Raw genomic sequence first — 24177 nt, 5'->3', positions numbered from 1 at the left:
TTGAATCTGAGAAAATTCCTATTTTATATGCATTAACAAATATTTAAAAATTTCTATTAAGTGAGATTGATAATTATTGATTATAGTATGTGATTAAACATAAAGCAAGGAGGGCATCAGTTTGCTGGTAGTGCCTATTATGACTGGTTAAACAAAAAATGATTGGATAAATATCTAATCTCATTTTGTTACAAGGAGGGTTAATCAGTATCAATGTTATTATTTTTCCCCCTTTTATTTTACACAGTAATTTTCATTTCTAAATATCTACTTCATATGTGCTTTATATGGATAATAGTTTTGTTTTTATGAAAAGCTTCTATCATTTGCTTGGAGCCACATTGGCATCATCAGTCTATAGTTTCTCAAATCACTCTTGGAACCCTTTTAAAAAATGGTTACATTGTCCACCTTAAGGTTTTAAAGAACTGTGGCTCTTCTAAATGAAAAGAACATAAGAAATTGCCATACTGGATCAGACCAAGATTCTATCAAGCCCACCAACTTGTTTCCAACGGTGTCTAATCCAAGCTACAAGTACCTGGAAAGTACCCAAACACTAACAAGATCCCGTGCTACTGATGCCATTAATAGAAGTGGCATTCCCTATAAGTCAACTTGATTACTAGCAGTTAATGAACTTCTCCAAGAACTTCTCCAAATCTTGTTTAAGCCCAGCTACACTAGCCACAACCTCTGGCAGCAAATTCCAATGCTTAATTGTACATTGAGTGAAAACAAATTTTCTCCGATTAGTTTTAGGAACATCTTTCTCAAAGAAACCACTTGAGTGATTAAGCATCCATTTGAATTTATAATCATAGGTCCATTTGATTAGTTTTTAATGTGCAACTTGCTAAATTCATGGAGTGCCCCATAGTCCTTCTATTATCCAAAAGAGTAAAAAACGGATTCACATTTACCCATTCTAAACCTCTCATGATTTTTAAAGACCTGTATCATATCCCCCTCAGCCATCTCTTCTCCAAGCATTTCCTCATAGGGGAGCAGTTCCATATCTGTAACTCCTATCATGACCTCTTGTTCTAGAACAGAGGTTCTCAAACCTCTCCTGGGGACCCCCAACAGGTCAAAATTTCAGGATATCCACAATAAATATGTATGAGTTTAAATTTTCATACTAGAAATCTAAAGATATTTAGATGGATAAATGAAAAGTTAGCTATCTAAATGGCTACCTGCCTGTATTCAAAGCCATATATGACTAAATTCTAGCCACATAATGACTTATAAGGCTAAAATTTAGCTTAACTGATGTTGCTGACTCTGGTTGCACTGTAAGACTGTCCAAAAGTTGGCCAGATATACTCTTTTGGCAAAGATAACCAAGGATATTCAGTGATGCAGCTGTACTGCTGAATATCCCTGTTAAGTTAGCAAGAGAGTTATATCTACTTAACTTAGGCCTGGATTTATCAAAATGCACTAAATATTGCATGTGATAAGCAAAAGGGGTGTGTTTTATGGTAATAGGCTGTTTATCACAAAGTGTGCTATGCTAGCACTTCACATAAGTATTAGCACAAACTGCAATAACCTTTTTGCACTTTGTTATAAGTGCCAGAATTGTTGAGAGAGAGAGAGAGAGACAGAGAGAGAGAGAGAGAGAAAGAGACTAGCTACAAGGGGCTCATACTAGGAAGGTATTTTACCTCTATATGAGGCCCACCTATCTACTTGAGGTGAGATTTAGTTAGTATGGGATCGTAAGCTTAGCCCCTGAAGGAGTATCTCAGGGGTTAACTCTAACTTTCCTCTTTCTCCGGCATTCACTGGAGACAGTAGAATTGCGCAAGCTTCATCCTGCCACTAACTGAGACAGGAAATCTGTCTCAAACAATCTGCTCCAGACAGGCCTGCCCCAGGAATAGATCTCAAACTGTATCAAACCGAAACTGCTCGGTGCCTACTTCCTCGTACACATAGTCAGCTAGTTTAACACAGCTTAAACTGCTTCAATGTCCAGCTTATGAACTTTTCCCCTCCTGGCCTGCTAGCTTATGCGTAGTCAGCATAAAGGCCAGGAAGGACATTTATGGTATATCGCTGAAACATCCAATGAATGATGTATGTATTTGCAAAGACCCAATGATGTTATGACAAATCTGCATGCCATGCTTTGCGATGGAATTATGTACAATAAAAAGGAGCCCTGGGGAAGGAGGTGGAGAGGTGACCTTCCCGGGGACACGCTTCACAACAAACCCTGCCTAATGTGTCTTTATCATTCCAACAGTTAGGAGTGTAGGGGTTAGGGGCCACTTTGACATTCAAAGTGTGACGTAAGAATAGAAAAGTGTTCTCTTCTGAAGATTTGCTGACTTTCAGAGTGAGGAAACTCACCCAAAGATGAGATTTGTGCAATGTTCTCTCAACCTAGCTTGATTTTACCCAGATAGAGAGTCCATCAAGCTAGGTTGAGAGAACATTGCACAAATCTCATCTTTGGGTGAGTTTCCTCACTCCGAAGGTCATCAAATCTTCAAAAGAGTGCACTGTTCTATTCGTACATCGCACTCTGAATGTCAATGTGACTCCTAACCCCTACAATCCTACCTAAACCTCACTTCGAGTAGCTAGGTGGGCCTCATATAGAGAAATAAATACCTACCTAGTAAGAGAACCTTATAGCTAGTCTGTCTGTCTGTCTGTCTGTCTGTCTGTCTCTCTCTCTCTCTCCTAGGTAGGAAATACAACAATTCTGGCACTTATCACAAAGTGTGAAAAAGTAATTGTGCTAAGATAGCACACTTTGTGATAAACAGCCTATTACCATAAAACACACCGCTTTTCCTATCACATGCGATATTTAGTGCATTTTGATAAATCCAGGCCTTAAGTAGCTGCTCTTTTGCTGAATATCATACCCTTAGTATTTTTTACATAGTCACAGAATGGGAGAGAAACCTTAAAAATAGGGCCCTTTTTTTTTTTTTTACCTATGATAACTTATTCAACTTCATAATGAGTACTTGAGAGATTGGAACCCTTGCTTATTTGATTTGTAGGCCACAGGTCAACCTAGAGATAGATTACTCTAAGAATATTATAAATACCTTAAGAATATATTGGGTGTAGTTGCTTTTCCATAGCAGATTTTATGTAGCAAAGCATATCTTTAACTGCTCAACTGGTATGGATAAATATGTATATTTTATTTTGATTATCCTATTAAACAGTGCTTTCAAAATAGTCTCCAAAATAATATGAAATTGACTAGGAAAATAGTATTGAAATTGATTTATCAAAGACAGTTTCATTCAATTCAGAAATATGTTAGACAATGAACATAGAAATATTAATAAATAATGTAAGGGATGTGCATTCATTTGAAATGAAATAGGAATTGTTATTGACAGATGAAATACCAGGAACAGATGCTTCATTGCCTTTTAATTAATCATAGGTCTGATTCAATCATTAAAATAATCAGTCTTGCTTTATATATATATTTTTTAATTGTTTTGTATGAAAATAAAACAATATACTTGTTGCGCTCGGGGGTGGACCCCTGTCCTGCAGCAGTGGAGAATGGCTCCCTGGTAGGGACCAGGAAGAACCTGCCCCAGGAGACGGAGCACTGGAAGAGACAGAGGCTAGGATGAGCTTCACCACTGGAAGCCCACAGTCCCCCCGAGTGGAGCCTGTAGGGACCTGGGCCACTCGGACTTAGGTGGACCTCACAGGGTATCCTGGAGAGATGATAGACAGGCGTGCCCACAGACAGGAGAGAAGCACGATCGAGTTTGAGACTGGAGGTCAGATGGAGCAAGGAGGACCAGAACAGCATAGGCGATGACAAGGCATGACATAGAGCCAGAATCAGGAGACATAGTCAAATAGGCAGAGGTCAGAATCCGAGGGTCAGTTCGAGGAGTGGTCAACAAAACAGGGTGTCAGGTTCCGGAGGTCAGACGAGGTCACACGCAGGCCGAGGTCAGAAGGCAGGTAGCAGGCAGAGTAGTCAAGGAGCAAGCTGAGGTCAGAAGGCAGGCAGCAGGCAGGAGGGTTAAGGAGCAAGCCGAGGTCAGTACCAGTGACACATTCTGGAAGTACTACCTGGGGAGATGACAGATGAACACAGTAACAAGAGGACACTGGAACAGAGGGATGCAGGAACAAGGATGGAACAGAAGGATCCTGGAACAAGACTGGAACGAGACTGGAAAAAGACTGGAACAAGGGTCAGAACACAGTGACAATCTATCAATACTAACCCAATTGCCAAGGCAAGGAAGTACAGGCAGGGACTTCCTTATGTCCAGCAATCAATCAGGGCGCGCCGTGGAGCTAGGACACGCCCATGGCCCTACTAGAGGCCGGGAAATCTTAGCGCACGCGTGTAGAGGTGTGGACAATGCCACGGAAAGCACTGAGCTATGACGTGAGGCCTGGTGCGCAGTGGAAGGCCCGGCGACCGCCGCTGCGGGACGCCGAGGCCTGGAAGAGCTTGCAGCTGCTGCTAGGGAGGCCAACCAGAGAGGTAAGGAGGCCCGTGCGCGGGCAGGCTGGGGAAGGGGTACACAACAGTACTCCCCCTTTCTAGGCCTCCCCCTATGCGGCAGTGGCTTGTCAGGGTGAGTCCTATGAAAGGTTTTCAGGAGCTCCTTATCAAGGATGTTGTGGGAAGGTTCCCATGAATTCTCCTCGGCCCCATAACCCACCCAGGCTAAGAGATACTCCCATTTGCCTCGACGCCGGCGTACATCAAGTGACCCATCTTCAAAAATCAATCGATGATGACCCAAATTATGGTATTGTTCTGGGATAGAGGTAGGTCTGTAATAAAGTCTGTTGGGATGCTGGACCATGGCTTGGTATGTGCTGGAAGTGGTTGAAGTAAGCCCCAAGGCTTTCTGGTAGGTGGTTTCTGTTGGGCACAGACTTAATTTCTGGAATCTTGCACCATGTTGGGCCACCAATAGTGTCTCCATAACATCTCTAGGGTCCTAGCACGACCCGGGTGTCCTGCCAACTTGGAATCATGAGCCCATTTCAGAACTCGTTCAAGTAATCTATGTGGGATGATGGTTTTTCCAGTAGGAACTAGGGATGTGAATCGTTTTCCATATCGTCTTAACGATAGAAATCGTGTGGCAGGGCAAGAAAATCGTCTTAGGCACGATTTTTTAGTTAAAAAATCGTTAAAAATCGTTTTTTCCGATTAGTGCGCACTAACGGGAGTTAGTGCGCACTAACTGGGAGTTAGTGCGCACTAACTGAAAATGATACAATTTGACACTTTTCAGGTCAGTTAAGGTCAGTTTAGGAATGAATATGTATTCCTATTGGCTGCCCTCTTATTTATTCATGTTACCAAGTTTCCTACTGACAGTATATGGGGGATGGAAAATGGAAACAGTTGGTAGCTTGACAAAACAAGTAATGTGATCAGTCAATGTGACTAGAACTTGTGCCCTAACCCTGATACCAGGGGTATTGTGATCTTCCTGCACACAGTGCCCTATCCCTATTAATACCAGGAGTGTTGTGATCTTCCTGCACACAGTGCCCTATCCCTAATACCAGGGGTGTTGTGATCTTCCTGCACACAGTGCCCTATTCCTGATACTGGGGGTGTTGTGATCTTCCTGCACACAGTGCCCTATTCCTGATACCGGGGGTGTTGTGATCTTCTTGCACACATCCCGATATCAGGGATAGGGCACTGCATGCAGGAAGATCACAACACTCCTGGTATTAATAGGGATAGGGCACTGCATGCAGGAAGATCACAACACCCCTGGTATCAGGGATAGGGCACTGTGTGCAGGAAGATCACAATACCCCGGAGGAGTGAGGGTCAGGCAGCTCCCCCCTGTCTGTGAAGCCAGCCTCTCACTAGTAATGCAGGGAGGGAGCTGTCTCAGACTTCACCATCCTCCCCCCCCCCCCTTACCCACACACCATTCATTAGCTGGGACATGGGGGAAGTCAGGAGTGAGGGTCAGGCAGCTCCCCCCTGTCTGTGAAGCCAGCCTCTCACTAGTAATGCAGGGAGGGAGCTGTCTCAGACTTCACCATCCACCCCCCCCCCCCTCACCCACACACCATTCACTAGCTGGGACATGGGGGAAGTCAGGAGTGAGGGACAGGCAGCTCCCCCCTGTCTGTGAAGCCAGCCTCTCACTAGTAATGCAGGGAGGGAGCTGTCTCAGACTTCACCATCCTCCCCCCCCCCCTCACCCACACACCATTCACTAGCTGGGACATGGGGGAAGTCAGGAGTGAGGGTCAGGCAGCTCCCCCCTGTCTGTGAAGCCAGCCTCTCACTAGTAATGCAGGGAGGGAGCTGTCTCAGACTTCACCATCCTCCCCCCCCCCCCCTCACCCACACACCATTCACTAGCTGGGACATGGGGGAAGTCAGGAGTGAGGGTCAGGCAGCTCCCCCCTGTCTGCGAAGCCAGCCTCTCACTAGTAATGCAGGGAGGGAGCTGTCTCAGACTTCACCATCCTCCCCCCCCCCTCACCCACACACCATTCACTAGCTGGGACATGGGGGAAGTCAGGAGTGAGGGTCAGGCAGCTCCCCCCTGTCTGTGAAGCCAGCCTCTCACTAGTAATGCAGGGAGGGAGCTGTCTCAGACTTCACCATCCTCCCCCCCCCCCCTCACCCACACACCATTCACTAGCTGGGACATGGGGGAAGTCAGGAGTGAGGGTCAGGCAGCTCCCCCCTGTCTGTGAAGCCAGCCTCTCACTAGTAATGCAGGGAGGGAGCTGTCTCAGACTTCACCATCCTCCCCCCCCCCCTCACCCACACACCATTCACTAGCTGGGACATGGGGGAAGTCAGGAGTGAGGGTCAGGCAGCTCCCCCCTGTCTGTGAAGCCAGCCTCTCACTAGTAATGCAGGGAGGGAGCTGTCTCAGACTTCACCATCCTCCCCCCCCCCCCCCCCTCACCCACACACCATTCACTAGCTGGGACATGGGGGAAGTCAGGAGTGAGGGTCAGGCAGCTCCCCCCTGTCTGTGAAGCCAGCCTCTCACTAGTAATGCAGGGAGGGAGCTGTCTCAGACTTCACCATCCTCCCCCCCCCCCCTCACCCACACACCATTCACTAGCTGGGACATGGGGGAAGTCAGGAGTGAGGGTCAGGCAGCTCCCCCCTGTCTGTGAAGCCAGCCTCTCACTAGTAATGCAGGGAGGGAGCTGTCTCAGACTTCACCATCCTCCCCCCCCCCCTCACCCACACACCATTCACTAGCTGGGACATGGGGGAAGTCAGGAGTGAGGGTCAGGCAGCTCCCCCCTGTCTGTGAAGCCAGCCTCTCACTAGTAATGCAGGGAGGGAGCTGTCTCAGACTGGTATCAGGGTTAGGGCACTGTGTGCAGGAAGATCACAACACTCCTGGTATTAATAGGGATAGGGCACTGTAAGAGATGACTGTAGTAGATTGAATAAAGATCTGATGTTTCTGCTCTCCTCACACCAAACAAAAACAACACACAAGCAGAGAAGCCCTTCTTACAAAGCTGAGCTAGTGAGTTAAGTAGGAGGAAAAGTAAACATACTGGTGCCAGTGTGGCTACTTAAAAAATACACTTACCAACAATCAATTACATATATTTGAACTGTGTACAGTTCCAGCCAGGACCACCTTTCTAAAATGCACAGTGATTGGCAAATTCAACATGCACTAGCATTTCAGGTGCCTGCTAACAAAAATAATAAACAAACAAGTTCTAGTCACGTGAGTGCTGATCATTACATTACTTTTTTTGTCAAGCTTCCAACTGTTTCCATTTCACATCCCCCCAACCATATTGGTAACATCAATAGATAAGAGCACAGCCAGCCAATAGGAATACATACATACATATTCATTCCTAAGTGACCTTTACTGACCTGGGAAGTGTGAACACTTTGTTTCATTTTCTGTTGGTGTTCGTTAGTTTCCAGTTCCATTTCCCATCCCCCCAACCATCACCTCAGTGGTAACCTTGGTAACATCAATAGATAAGAGGGCAGCCAGCCAATAGGAACACATATTCATTCCTAACTGACCTTCAGTGACCTGGAAAGTGTTTATTTGTATCATTTTCAGTTAGTGCGCACTAAATCGAGTTAGTGCGCACTAACGGGGAGTTAGTGCGCACTAACTCGAGTTAGTGCGCACTAACACGATTTAACGATTTTTAACGATAAATCGTTAGAATTTCTATTGTATCGTGTTCTATAACGATTTAAGACGATATAAACATTATCGGACGATAATTTTAATCGTTGAAAAACGATTCACATCCCTAGTAGGAACTGTAGTGGCCACAGCATGGGATATGCAGGCAGGGTCTATAATGTAGCTAGGGACTTCAGGAATATCTTCAGGTTCAAGTGATCTTGACAGTGTGTCAGCACGGAAGTTCTTGGTACCTGGGAGGAAACATAGAATGAAGTTGAACCGATCAAAGAAGAGCGATTCAGGAGTTGAGCTTCTTTAAGGTGCTCAAGGTTCTTATGGTCAGTGAAGATGGTAAACTTGTGTTGCACCCCTTCCAACCAGGGGCGCCACTCTTGGAGTGCCAACTTGACTGTGACGTGTTCACTGTCACCAGCAGTATAATGTTGTTCCATAGGAGAGAACTTATGTGAGTAGAATGAACAAGGTATCAATTTACCCTTGGGAGAAAACTGGCTCAAAAAAGCTCCTGTGCCAATTGCAGAGGTGTCAACTTCAACAAAGAATGGATGTCTTGGGTCCAGATGCTGAAGGGTAGGGCCAGAACAGAAAGCCTCTTTAATCGTCTGAAAGGCGGCTTATGCTTTAGGGGTCCGTACCCAAGTGTTAGCCCCTTTCCTGGTCATGGCGGTAAGCGGGACAACTAAGGTAAAATAATTGGCAATGAAGCTCCGGTAATAATTGGTAAAGCTAAGGAAATGTTGTGGGGCCTGTAGGCCTACTGGCTGGGGCCAGTCGCAGATCCCCTGGACTTTCTCTGGATCCAGGGAAAATCCTCAATCGGATATCATATTCCCTTAGAAGGGTAAGCAATTACACTCATAAAGGCATTTTTCCAACTTGGCATACAGATGGTTCTCTCTCAGATGTTGAAGGATGATCCGGACATGCTCTCGATGAGATTCAAGGTCTTTGGAAAAGATTAGGCTGTCGTTAAGATAAACGACCATGAAGGAGTACAAGAGTTCTCGGAGAATTTTGTTCATAAGCCGTTGAAAGATCGCTGGGGCATTGCATAGCCCAAAGGACATCACAGTATATTAGTAGTGACAATCCCTCATGTTGAATGTGGTTTTCCAGATATCTTCAAGTTGGATGCGTACTGGATGGTACACACCTCTCAGATCCAACTTTGTGAAGATCCGTGCCCCTTCAAGGTGATCAAACAGCTCACTGATAAGGGGCAGGGGATATCGGTCTTTGTGGGTTATGGCATTGAGCCCTCTGTAGTCAATACAAGGGTGTAGACTGCTGTCCTTTTTCTTAATGAAGAAGAACCCTGCTCCAGTAGGGGAATCAGAAGGACGAATGAACCCTTTCTCTAGGTTTTCTTTAATATACTCAGACATAGATTGGGTCTCGGGTTGAGACAAGGGTTAAGTTCTGCCTTTGGGAGGTGTTGTGCCCAGCAGAAGTTCTATAGGACAATTGAATTTACATATCGGAGGTAAGGTATCCGCTTTCTGCTTCAAGAAGACATCTTGGAAGTCAGAGTACTGCGGAGGCAAACCAGGTAACATAACATACTTCAGAACAGGAACCACTGGAAATACAGAACATAAACAGGAATTCTAGCATTTAGAGCCCCACTGCACCAACTGCAGGGAATGCCAATCGAACTGGGGTTCATGGGCCTGGAGCCAGGGTAGCCCTAGGATAACTGGATGAGTCGATCGCTTTAATACATAGAAAGACATCTCCTCTTCATGGAGAGTGTCCATGATAAGACAAACAGCCACAGTTTGGTGGGTGATGAGCCCTGGAAGGTGTTCTCCTTGTATGGATGTGATGCGAAGGCACAGCTCTAATGGCTGAAGAGGAATTTTCAGAAGATCGACAATGTCTTCCATGATGAAGCTGCCACTTGCTCCAGTATCAACAAGAGCAGTGATGGTGAAGGTGTTGGCCTTGATGCCCAGGGAAACAGGAAGCAAGAGTTGAGGGCCAGTAACAGTAGCGCCTAAGCTCGGGACCGCCACCGTGCTCAGGTATTGCAGTTTCCCGGACGAGCGAGCAGAACTGCAGATGAAGTCCAGAAGTGCCACAGTAAAGGCAAAGACCCTCCTTCCGCTGACGGAGATGTTGGGTCGGAGACAATCGCCCATGGTTCACCTCCATAGGTTTCACCACGGATGAGGGTGTTGGTACTGTTTTTTAGCTGGAGGACTAGGAACACACATGGGACGTGGAGTAGGAGAGCGGGAAGCCTTTACTTCTAGGCATCTTTGCTGGAGGCGATGATCGATCTTCCCGGCAAGGGAAATCAGGTCTTCTAGAGACGTGGGAGTCTAATGGACAGAGAGCTCATCTTTGAAAGTGCATGAGAGTCCATCTAGGAAGATAGTTTTCAGTCAATCGTCTTGCCACCCAAGCTCAGTGGCCAGAGTCCTAAATTCCACCATACACTCAAAGTGGGTCCTTGGCAAAGGTGGAATAGGCTAAGACTGGCAACCACCTGGCGGCCTGGGTCTCCAAAGGTCTGCTTGAAGACAGCGATGAATTCTGATAACTTGGAAAGTATGGGATCAGAACGTTCCCATAAGGGAGAGTCCCATGCAAGAGCCTTCCCGTCCAGGCAAGATAGGATGAAGGTCACCTTGGTGATTTCCTTCAGGAACAATGAGGGTTGCAGTGCAAATTGCATTAAGCACTGATTAAGGAAGCCACGACAGGAACATGGATCCCCATTGTATCGAGGAGGTGCAGGAAGTGCCAACAATGATTTCGGAAGCATGGAGGCCTATAGGCCCACGGGATTGGCCAAAGCTGTATCTCATAGCTGGGAATGGAGTTCTTCCACCGAAAAGGCCAGTGATTCCAAAGTAGGATGATGTTCTTTAACTGTGATGGCCAAACCTGGTAGGGCCCTGGAGGCGGTAGACTCTGCCGAGTCCATGGCCTTGGCAACCTGTTGCACTCAGGGGTGGACCCTTGTCCTGGAGCAGTGTAGAACGGCTCCCTGGTAGGGTCCAGGAAGCACCTGCCCCCAGGGGGCAGAGCACTGGAGGAGACAGAGGCTAGGATGAGCTTCACCACTGGAAGCCCACCACTTGGACTTAGGTGGGCCTCGCAGGGTCTCCTGGAGAGATGATAGACAGGCGTGACCAAAGACAGGAGAGTAGCATGATCGGGTTTGAGACTGGAGGTCAGATGGAGCAAGAAGGACCAGAACAGTGTAAACAATGACAAGGCAATGGACAGAGACAGAATCAGGAGACGTAGCCAAACAGGCAGAGGTCAGAATCCAAGGGTCAGCCCGAGGAGTGGTCAACAAAGCAGGGGTCAGGTTCCGGAGGTCAGATGAAGTCACAGGCAGGCTGAGGTCAGAAGGCAGGTAGCAGGCAGAGCAGTCAAGGAGCAAGCTGAGGTCAGAAGGCAGGCATCAGGCAGGAGGGTCAAGGAGCAAGCTGAGGTCTGTTCCAGTGACACAGTCCAGAGGTACTACCTGGGGAGACGACAGACAAACACAGGAACAAGAGGACACTGGAACGGAGGAATGCTGGAACAAGCAAGGATCCTGGAACAAGGCTGGAACAGAAGGATCCTAGAACAAGACTGGAACAAGACTGGAACAAGGGTCAGAATGCAGTGACAATCTAGCAATACTAACCCAATTGCTAAGGCAAGGAAGTGAAGGCAGGGACCTCCTTATATCCAGCAATCAATCAGGGTGTGCTGCAGAGCTAGGACCCATCCCTGGCCCTACAAGAGGTCGGGCAGTCCGTGCGTGTGCACATAGGGGTGTGGCCAACACCACGGAAGGCGCTGAGCTATGACGTAAGGCCTGGTGCACATTGGAAGGCCAGTGACTGCCGCCGTGGGATGCCGAGGCCTGGAAGAGCTTGCAGCTGCTGCTAGGGAGGCCAACCCGGGACCTGCCGATGAACCAGAGAAGTGAACAGCCCATGCGCAGGCCGACCACAGATGGGGTACACAACAATACTTAGTTTGTGAGCTGTCTCAAGAAGCAGTTAAATGTGAACACCCTTAATACAAATGGAAACCCCAACATGATCCATGTTTCAAATTGAAATTCTGCTTCAGGGGGTATACTTGGATCTTCATTACTCAGTGATAAACCATAATCTCGCCAATCCATTGCTGAGTACCATAAAGTTCTTAAATATTTACAAGAGATAGTCAATATTAAAAAATATGTTTACCAGTCAAAATAAATGTAAAGATTAGGGATGTGCAGAAGGAAAAAAAAATGTTTCATTTCCTTTTTTGTTTCGCTGGGACCCAAATTCATTTCATTAGTTTCATAGGGGGGGAAACCAATTTGTTTATTAGTTTCATTCGTTTTTCATTTTTCCATTAAAGTCAATGGGGGAAGTATTTGCAGCCTATTTTTGGTTGCAGAATTGGGGTTTTCCTATCAATTCTGATGAAATTTCTGGGGAGCAATCATCACAACGAGAAAAGAGCTCCAAGGTATTTAGACTGTGGCAAAGTGGCTCCAAAGTGGCATGAATAGCCTAAGGCACTGTAAAGGGGAAAAGGGGTACCAGGGGTAGCAAGAGTACTTTAATAGAGGTACAAAGCAGCAGCGAGTGTCAAAAACACACCACAGCTTCAAAAGAGAGCATCGATAACAGTTGCATGGACCCTCGAAGGTAGCACAACAGGCAAAGTGGCAAGCAAGTGGCATCAACATCCTACAGCACAATGAAGGGGGAACATAGCAAGCAGAAAAGTTGTCAGAAAAAAACCACAAGGTGCCGATAAAGGTACAAAGCAGCAGAAAGACTAGCATCAATACACTGAGGAACCATGATAGTGGCAAGAACACCACAAGGAGTTGAATTGTCTGGTGTATGGCAGCAAGCCAGAGTGGCAGAAAGTTGATAGGTGCAAGACAGGATGTCAGAGCGGATGTAGTCTAGCAAACAACCTTCTCAGATAGAACCCAAGAAGAAAGTGCACTGTGTGCTATGCTTGCTTAAGGTAGAAATACAGTGGACCCTTGACTTACAAACTCAATTGATTCCAGAGGGCTGGTTGTAACTCAAGTTGGTTGTAAGTCAAGACTATTTTTTCCATAGGAAATAATGGAAATCCTCATAATGCATTCCAAACCTCCCAAAAGCACCCCTTACCTAACCATAAGCTCTATAATTGAGCGGTGATCGACATGCCACAAATGCGCAGTACAGAGCAGCTCTCACCGACGTGCCACGCCTGCGCCGCAAATGTACAGAAGGGAGCAGCTCTATCTACATTGATAGGTCAAAGGGAAACCCACTGAGATTTAGGTTGCACAATTGAAAAATCTGGTGAACCAGGATGCAATGAAAAAAAATAGTTTGACCTGTAACAATCTGAAAAAGTTAAACAAATCAGCATGACAATGGTAGTTATTATGTGGCCGAGATGGCACAAAAGACAAGCCTTTATTCAGGATACCTTGTTATGTGGATGTAATAGGCTTACCAGAAAGATTAATTGCTGCAGATTTTGGCAATGTCATATCTGGTAGATGTCAGTGTGTTTGTCATCCTTGATAAGAGCCTTGTGGATGAGGTGTAGTGGATCTGAAAATGACTGACTTGGCTGGAGCATAGGTACCATAATTGGATGGTGGACAATGTTGTCATTTAAGCCATACTTGGAACCCGAAGATGAATCATCTGATGAGTCTTCTGTTTTCTTCAGTGGATGTCTTTGTTGCCATACATAAACTGTACCAGTTTTATAATCATTCTCATCTCTTCGTAACTTCAATAATGTATCTTGCTTGAGAGACTAAATTTTTCTATCGCTATAGTATGTTCTCAAGTGATTTATCAAACTGGTTAAAGCTGAGATTGTGCAGACTCTACTGTAACTTTCAAGACCTCAGTTGTTATCTTATTAGTTTCAATAATTAATAACATGAGGTCAAGGGAGCATTTATTGAGAATTGCCAGCCACTTAGAATTTAATTTTTCATCATGTGTGAAAATCTTTGGCTCTTATTCACAAATAAACCCACACAAATGTAAACCCGATTTTATAACATGTGCGCGCTGCCACATACATGTTATAAAATCAATGGTTGGCACACACAAGGGGGTGCACACTTGTGCACCTTGCGCATGCCGAGCCCAAGGGGAGCCCCGATGGCTTTCCCCGTTGCCTCCAAGGCCGCTCCGAAATCGGAGCGGCCTTGGAGGGAACTTTTTTTCAATCCCCCCCACCTTTCCCTCCCTTCCCCTATCTAACCCAACCCCAACCCTAACTAAATCCCCCCTGAGGCAGGCCTGAGGCAGGCGTAACTTGCGCGCGCTGGCCGGCTGCCGGCGCGCCATGCCCCAGCACAGGCTGCTGTGCCGGAACACTCAGGACCGTCCCCAGACCACCCATTTTGGAAAGCCCCGGGACATACGCGCGTCCAGAGGCTTGCGCGTGCTGCCGAGCCTATGCAAAATAGGCTCAGTGCGTGCAGGGTTAGGCTTTCGGGGTTACACGCATATCTTACGGGCGTCACCCTTTGAAAATCTACCACTGTGAGTCCAAGGGAACTAAATTTAGAGATACACTGGTACTCCCTTGTTTGATTTTGGTTTTACAACTTTGTGTGTCATAAAACATAAGAAATTGCCATGCTAGGTCAGACCAAGGTCCATCAAGACCAGCATCCTGTTTCCAACAGAAGCCAAACCAGGCCACAAGAACCTGGCAATTACCCAAACACCAAGAAGATCCCATGCTACTGATGCAATTAATAGCAGTGGCCATTCCCTAAGTAAACTTGATAAATAGCAGTTAATGGACTTCTCCTCCAAGAACTTATCCAAACCTATTTTGAACCCAGCAACACTAACTGCACTAACCAAATCCTCTGGCAACAAATTCCAGAGCTTAATTGTGTGTTGAGTGAAAACGAATTTTCTCCGATTAGTCTTAAATGTAGGGGTGTGCATTTGTTTGCAATGAATTGGCAATCCACAACATATATGTCCATATTTGTTGTATTCGTGGGGTCATGAAACGTATCATGATCCCCCATGAATACAACATATCATCCGTTCCATACGTTTGGCGCCGCGCGCTCGCAATGATTTCTTAGCGGCCATTTGAAATAGGAGAACACCATTTGGGTGTATCCATAGCCAAAAACCAGCCCTTTCCTGTGAGTCATAAGTGACCTCATAGCCCTGTCAGAGTGGGTCGGACAGGTTGGCAAGGAGACCAGAATGCAACATATCAGCGATAAGAATCTTTGAAATGCAGCCAATCACTTTCTCACTCAGTGGTCGGTGACGCTATTGCTGATGACCCAGCACTGTATATACTTAAGCATGCGGCGTGCCACACACTTTCTTTGCAGGGGTGGTGTGGGGAGGGGGTCTCTGTGGAAGGTGGCTGCACTCAGAGCTAGTCTGAGTTCTCAAATCTGTATCAATTGATAGCTAGACTAGCTACTTAGATAGAAAAAGATATTAGTTCTGCATTTGGCTGCAGTGCCAGCTAGCCCTGGTTTTTTTTTTTTTTTAAGCACTTTTTTTAGTTGATCTGAGACGGTCTCTCTGTGCCACAGAGAGAAGCTGCTAGCAGTGGCATTTTGCTGCTGAATTCACCCCCTGGGGTAGGTTGTAAGCACCATTTGAGTGTTGTGGGTGGGAGAGATATATTCAATTTCTAGCTAGCTTGCTAGAATTTCCATAGAAAAATATACTTCATTGATTTTCCTGCTGTGCTAATTCTAGCTTTTTTGTTAACTGCATTTTTTTAATTGAACTCACTCAGTCTCTCTGTGCCTGGTCATCAGTGCCAGTGGGCACTGGGTAGTTTAGCAGACTCAAGTATACTGGGACAGCAATGGTCTGTGAAGCCAAATCCCAAGTGGGCCTCTTTTGCAGTTACCACTTTGTTGCGTGCACACACATTACATTAGTGCACATCAAGGCACTGTGCCTGTGGGCAGGCAGTTTAGCAGACTCAAGTATATTGGGACACCAGTGGTCTGTGAAGCCAAATCCCCAGTGGGCCTCTTTTGGAAATAATTCTTTTAATTGAAATCCCTAGTAGGCATTGACATTAAATCCATAATGTCAGGGAAAGCTAGATGTGGTCGAGTGATCAGGACTTGCAGATGATGCCAGTCCCCCATTAAAATTAAGAAGGGACCTGTTACAATCTAAACTCTTTGGAGGGGCAGGCAGTTTCATCCGGAAAAAAATGAAATCTAAACATGATGCATCACCACCACCTGTTTCTGACCCTGTAGTTTTTGAGGTGAGGGAAAAGGAGGCTGAGTCATGCAAGACAAAATGTCGACACCCAAAAGCCACAGTGGGACAGAAGTCTCGACTTAGCATTGACAATGTAGCACAGGCACTGTTTGTTTCTGATTCTGATAAAGAATCATCTTGTGTGGGATTTTCATCAGAATGGAAGAAGTAATAGCTGACAAAGTTTTAGGAGGATTTGTTAGTCCTGTCTTAGCCTCAACTTCAGTGCAACAGGGGAGAGATGAAACTGATGATGATGAGGAGGAATAGCAGTCAGCGCAGGCACAGAGTGTGACTGATGCTCCTGGCATTGCTTCTCAGGGTGCACCCACTACTTCAGCTCCAGTGTCAGCATCCATCCCCAAGGCTGTACAGAAGGGAAGATCATGAAAGACATCTGCAATCTGGAGCCATTTTAAAGTGATGGAGGACCCGCGTTTTTCTCGGTGTAATTACTGTGGCAGGGCTATTAGCAGAGGCAAGCAAATGGAACATCTATCTAATTTTGGCATGATGCATCATATGAAGAGGCAACACCCAACAACAGTACTGCCATCTGGGGATGGTGGCAGTACCAGTCAGAGGACCCCTTTTTCCAGGCAGTGTAATGTGGTTGAAAATGAGCAGAGACACCCCATGCCCTCAGCCCCTTCTAGCAGTCAGGCCAGCAACCCCCTGACATGTAGCAGAAGCAACAACCCACCATGGAGGAAATGGGGTGGAGTGCAGTAACGCTATCCCGGGGTAGGAGGCAGGCAGCCTCAAAAGTTGTAACTAGGAGCATTGGGGTAATGATTGCCCTTGATGACCAGCCCTTGCAGATAGTGGAGAATGTGGGTTTCCAGCATTTTCTGAAGGTCGTTCTTCCAAATTACAAAGTCCCCTCCAGAATCACATTTAGCAGAAAGGTCATCCCCAGCCTGTACAAGCAGTGCCACAGTCGCATCCAAGCGCTGCTAGCTAAGGTAGAGTGGAGTGTGCATTTCACCTGCGATTTCTGGACCGGCATGAATGCTGCACACTCTTACCTCTCCCTGACAGCATACTGGTGGGACCTGGCTGAGGCAGGGACAGGCAGCAGCTCTATTAGTGAACAAGTATCAGGGTGGAGGTGGGCTTTACTGCATACCCACCTGACAGACAAGGCCCATACCACAGCAAATATTCTAGCATGCATAAGACAGGTGCTGGAGGGCTGGCAACTACACCAGCGAGACAGGAATCCTCAGGCAGGGTTCTTTGTTGCAGACAATGGTGCAAACATGGTTAAGGCAATAACCGACAGGTGTTTTAAGATCATCTGATGGTTTGCACACACTCTGCACCTGGTAGTGAAGTCAGCTCTGGGTTGGAGTCCAAGCACCAAGAGAATGGATATTTGCAGGACTTAAGACACAAGTGCAGGGACATAGCAGGGCACGTCTACAGAATTGTGAAAGTGGGGCAGGTTCTCCGACAAAAGCAGACTGATTTGGAGATGCCTCACAAGTGTCTCATTCAAGACATTGCCTCCCAGTGGAATTCCACCTATATGATGCTGCAGAGGTTAGTGGAGCTGCAGACACCCCTTCATGAACTTTCTGGTTCAATGGACATAGGTGTGCAGAATCCTCTAGGGCATCATGATTGGTTATTCATGAGTCAGCTGTTAAAAATCCTGCAGCCCTTCATGGATGCCATGGAGGAGCTGAGTTCCAGAAGTGCCACGTTGGATGACATCATCCCTATTGATTTTTCCTGAATACAAATTTGGAGGCCTTTAAACAGGAAGAGGGAATGACAGCTGAGGTGCTGCATTGTCTGGATGTTTTGCAGCAGCCAGTGCAAGAGAGATTAAGGCCTTTAACATAAGAGCACACATACATGCTCACCACAGTCTGTGATCCCCGTGTGAAAGGGAAATTCAGGTCCAGCAACTTCTCAGTAGTGCATGTTGCTTCCCTGCATTCATTCTTTGTCCAGCTTATCTTCAGTCCTCGTCCCACTTGTTCTTGCCCTTGCCTACCTGCCCTGCCTATCCATCCCTCTTCTCCTCCTTCAGACAGATACCTGGTTTTGATCTTGGCTTGGACCCCAGCTATGCCTGAACTCTGCCTGCCTCTGACCATTGCCTGGATCTTGGATATGCCTGACTGCCTTCTGCCTCTGACCATTACCTGAATACCAGATATGCTTGACCACCACCTTCCTACAACCCTAACTACAGACCTTCTCTTCTGCCATCAGCAGAGACCCCACCTAAGTCTTGCTGTCCCAGAACTGAAAGGCTCAGTCTTTGGGAATGTGGACTGGGTAGGTGAATGTCCTGAATGGTATCTGCTAGGTATGAATCCACTCATCAATGGTGAGAACCTACAGGAATCTGACCTGCAGGCAGTATCAATTTTGCCTCAGTCCAAGTTTCCACAGACAGAACACCACCCTGGTGGTTTGGCCTCAATAAGGCACCCCTGAGGCTTCCCTGGAGACAACCAGAGATGTCCCTGGGGCCTCCCTGGGACTGACTGGAGACTTCTCTGAAGTGCCCTCAAAATGTTGCCAGGACTCTGGCAAAATCCTTCTGACCCTGGTCCCATATAAAGCAAAGGGCCAGCCTGGGCAGTACCTCCTACCTAACTGTAAAGGGTACTGGGAACAGAAGCCATTCTGGGCTATAATTAACCCTTCTGTGGTATTCCTAGGCAGTAAAAAAGCAAAGAAGAAGCCCACCAATCTTCTCCATCTGCAAAATCCCTTAGAAAAGGCGCCAGTTCACCCTAAGAAAGGTGCCATCGTCAAGTCAAAATAATTCTGGTCTCAGGAACAATTGTCACCATTTGTAAGAGACATCAGGAGGGGGAGCAAGTGGGCAGCCCTTATGCCTATTTTATTACCTAGGAACAAAGTAACATAATAAATGACAGCAGAAAAATACCTAATGCCCCATCCAGTTTTATTTTTTTGTTTTTAAGTTTAGTAACTAGGGATATGCATTCATTTAAAACAAATGGTCTATCTGCAATGAATTTATTATATTTGTTTACCCATGAAAATGTATGAGCAAGTCTCAAGAATGAAACATATGTCATTTGTTTCATTTACTTACATTTCCCAATGAAAAACATTAGCTGCATTGAAAAGATAGAGCCTGAAGCTTGGCAAATCATGTGGGAGTTTCCATATCAACCAGCCTTGATGCCTATGACTCATGTGTGAGGTCAGAAGAGAACCTGGATCTGCTGTCAAGGAAACAAGACTGACAAAGCAAGGGAAGGTATCAGAGGGAAGCATATTTCTAAATCTGTGAATCACTGATCTTTCCATCCTTATAGTATTCCAAAACAGTATTCCAAAACAGCTTGCAGTTGGATTATCTCGCTTATAAAGGATATATCCTGCTTTGCTGTTGTATTGTACTACAGACTTCATCTGCACAACATTGCTTTGGTTCAAGATTAGAAACATTCCATCTTTTCTAATCATTTTAGCTGCTGTCACAGTATTAATTGCACATGTTTTAATTATTATTGTTTTTTTTTACATCTCACAGTTACTGCCACTGACCTAGAGGAAGGTTAGTTTTTGTCATCTCTTCTCTTCATGGAAGGCTGCCTGTCTAGTAGGTAGGAGGTTCTGCCTGTCTAGCAGTAGCTGCCTGTCTAGCAGTGATTTATTAAATTTTAAATGTGTTTCTAACCAGTGTAGTGCCAGTGCTGTAGTTGAGCTGTGCCACAGTATCCAACATAAAAAGGCTGTTTAAACTCTCTATGTCTTGTGTTTGTGTCTGTTAAATAGTCGATGTAACCAGAAAGAGCACAGTCTGTCCATGCCAGTTACCACCACAGGTTCAGCAGCCACTTTGTGGATTCATTTATTGTGTTACTTCATTTACTAGTGCACTGCTGTTTTACCAGTATTCAAACAGATAGTACAGCATTATACCATTCTTTGCTTTTTCTGTGTGTGTGCATCTGATTGCACTGTAGTCAACAGAACAAAATATGAAAATAGTTATTCTACTGTAGTGTATTCACTCTGTGCATTTTTCAACCTTGCACAGAGAAGGATCATACTAGTTAGTCACACTAGTGTCATCAGTGTGTCCCTCATCGATCCACCACATTTTCAGAAATAAAGATTAATTGAAAACATATTTTGTTCAGCACTGCAGGACAAAATAGGAAACAATTTGGGAGCACATTTTGATGGTGATACAACTGTTAAATGCCTTCCAGGATCCTTAGCTAATATAAATTAATTTGATATCAGTGTTATCATCCATCTGGGGATCAATGACCTCAATAGAAATGATATCCATGAAATACAAAGATTTCCAAAATCTAGGAAAGATGATAAAACACACTGCAAAGACTATTGCCTTTTCAGAAGTATTACCTGATCATGGAAAGAGAAATGAGAAGCTATGCCATATATATAATTTCCATTCCTGGCTCAAAATCTGGTGTACAGAGAGTGGTTTTGGATACTTTGGAGGCTGGGGTCATGTATAAAGCAGTAAAAGGCTATATGGTAAGGATTGCCTACATTTGTCTGTAGCAGTAAGGAAGATGCTGAGAAATGCAGATCATATAGTACCAGACATTTGAAATAAATAATGGGGGTGGCAGGAGATGGCCAATGAAAGTGACATCACCCCCAAGCAATAAAAGATGTGGAAGGAGAAAATAACAAAAGCAATCAGCTCAAAATAGCAGAACAGGTGTCCAGGAAGTTCAACAAATCAAGGGAGAAGAATTGGAAAGCTATAACTACAAATGCTCATAGTTTAGGCAATAAAATCCCAGACCTGCAGGCTCTAATGTTGCAGGTGGGCTTGGACATTGCTGCTGTTACAGATACATGGTTCACAGAGTCTCATGATTGCAATGCAGCCATCCTAGGCTATAACTTGTTAAGAAAGGACGGAGAGGACAGAAAAGGGTAGGGTGTAGCTCTGTATGTCAAAAACAATATCCAAGCAACTGAATATCAAGGGATGTGGGGTAAAGATGAAGCTTTATAGACCATCCTAGAAAGAGAAGATGGTACTTCCATTTTTACTTATGTGATCCTCAGGCCTCCACCTATACAGATGAACTGGACAGAGTCCTGATCGAGGACATCCAAAAGTTGGGAAGGAAGGGAAATGTGTTGCTTTTTGATGATTTTACTTTGCCGGATATGGATTGGATCATTCCTTCTGCAGATTCTACAAAAAGTAGAGAGATAGTGGATTCCTTTTAAATAGAGATGTGAATCGTGTCCTCGATCGTCTTAACGATCGATTTCGGCTGGGAGGGGGAGGGAATCGTATTGTTGCCGTTTGGGTGTTTAAAATATCGTGAAAATCGTTAAAATCGTGAGCCGGCACACTAAAACCCCCTAAAACCCACCCCCCGACCCTTTAAATTAAATCCCCCACCCCAAATGCCTTAATACTTCATCAACTTTGGGAGGGAAGTACTTACTTGCCCTAAACCAATGGCAGGAAAACCGGCACACTAAAACCCCCTAAAACCGACCCCCAACCCTTTAAATTAAATCCCCCACCCTCCCGAACCCCCCCCCCCAAAATGCCTTAAATTACCTAGGGGTCCAGTGGCAGTCCGGAACGGGCTCCTGCAATTAAATTGTGTTGTCTTCAGCCGGCACCATTTTGCAAAATGGCGGCCGCAAAATGGCGGCGGCCATAGACCAACACGATTCGACTGCAGGAGGTCGTTCAGGTCCCCCGCTGGACGTTTGGCAAGTCTTGTGGGGGTCAGGAGGCCCCCCCAAGCTGGCCAAAAGTCCCTGGGGGTCCAGCGGGGGTCCGGGAGCGATCTCCTGCCGCGAATCGTTTTCCTTACGGAAAATGGCGCCGGCAGGAGATCGACTGCAGGAGGTCGTTCAGCGGGGGTTCCGGACCGCCGCTGAACGACCTCCTGCAGTTGATCTCCTGCCGGCGCCATTTTCCGTACGGAAAACGATTCGCGGCAGGAGATCGCTCCCGGACCCCCGCTGGACCCCCAGGGACTTTTGGCCAGCTTGGGGGGGCCTCCTGACCCCCACAAGACTTGCCAAAAGTCCAGCGGGGGTCCGGAACGATCTCCTGCAGTTGAATCGTGTTGGTCTATGGCTGCCACCATTTTGCGCCGCCATTTTGAAAAATGGCGCCGGCTGAATACAACACGATTCAATTGCAGGAGGCCGTTCCGGACTGCTGCCGTTCCGGACCGCCGCTGGACCCCCAGGTAATTTAAGGCATTTGGGGGGGGTTCGTGAGGGTGGGGGGGTTTAATTTAAATGGTCGGGGGTGGGTTTTAGGGGGTTTTAGTGTGCCGGTTTTCCTGCCCTCCCCCTTCCCCCGATTTACGATTTTTTGACGATAACTCAGGGGAATTGGTATTGTATCATGGCCCTAACGATTTTTGACGATTTAAAATATATTGGACGATATTTTAAATCGTCAAAAAACGATTCACATCCCTACCATGTTCCAACCATTACATTGAGGCCAAAACTCCCTGTAACCATATGCAACCATTACAAATGAGGCTTGTTATATACAGCTACAGCATGCCAAGTTCCAACCATTGCAATGAAACCTGTCACTTACCACAGCTATGGCATGCCATGTTCCATCCATTACCAATGAGAACTGTCACATAACTATGGCATGCCAGGTTGCAAACATTAACACTGAGCCCTGGCATTTTCAGCTATGGTATGCTATGTTCAAACCATTAATACTGAGTCCTGTTACTTACAGCTATGGTTGCCATGTTCTAGCCAACCATTACCAATGAGGCCTGTCACTTAGAGTGACAGCATGCCAGTTTAAAACCCTAATCACTGAGACCTGTCATATACAGCTAATACATGCCATGTTCCAACGATTACCCCTGAAGCTCTAACCATATTTTGCAATAAAAACTTACTGAAACACTCCTCAGAATTTTAATACCAATCTTCATCTATGGTAGTCACCTTCCTGCCATCTCTTGCTCTTGCCACTGCTATCCATTCTTTTGCACTCTTACGGCCCTGCTTCATGAAACATAACTGATTTCATTGCTCTCTAGCAATTCCACTGTACTGCGCATTTGATTATCTTACTGACATAAATGAGTTACGATGTGATGCCCCTGTTTCTCCTGATAAGACTGTAGAAAGATTCACATCAGACAGTCCATCTCATAGTGGTCAAATCACTTCCCTTTATTCAAGGTATTGGCACACAGAGGCCCACTGCCAAGAAAAAGTCAGGTAGCAAAGCCTGACTTTGCACTTACAATTCATACTTAAATATACTTTTTTACTTCTGCTTTCTTACATATAAGGCAAGGCATTGAGAATTAGGGATGTGAATCGTTTTAGGACGATTAAAATTATCGTCCGATAATTTTAATATCGTCTTAAACCGTTATGGAACACAATACAATACAGATTCTAACGATTTATCGTTATAAATCGTTAATCGTGAGCCGGCACACTAAAACCCCCTAAAACCCACCCCCGACCCTTTAAATTAAATCCCCCCCCCTCCCGAACCCCCCCCCCCAAATAACTTAAATAACCTGCGGATCCAGCGGCGGTCCGGAACGGCAGCGGTCCGGAACGGGCTCCTGCTCCTGAATCTTGTCGTCTTCAGCCGGCGCCATTTTCCAAAATGGCGCCGAAAAATGGCGGCGGCCATAGACGAAAAAGATTGGACGGCAGGAGGTCCTTCCGGACCCCCGCTGGACTTTTGGCAAGTCTCGTGGGGGTCAGGAGGCCCCCCACAAGCTGGCCAA

The sequence above is a fragment of the Rhinatrema bivittatum genome, chromosome 5 (genome assembly GCF_901001135.1).
Source record: "Rhinatrema bivittatum chromosome 5, aRhiBiv1.1, whole genome shotgun sequence".
Lineage (NCBI taxonomy): Eukaryota > Metazoa > Chordata > Amphibia > Gymnophiona > Rhinatrematidae > Rhinatrema > Rhinatrema bivittatum.
Note: the sequence above shows the minus strand (reverse complement) of the source record.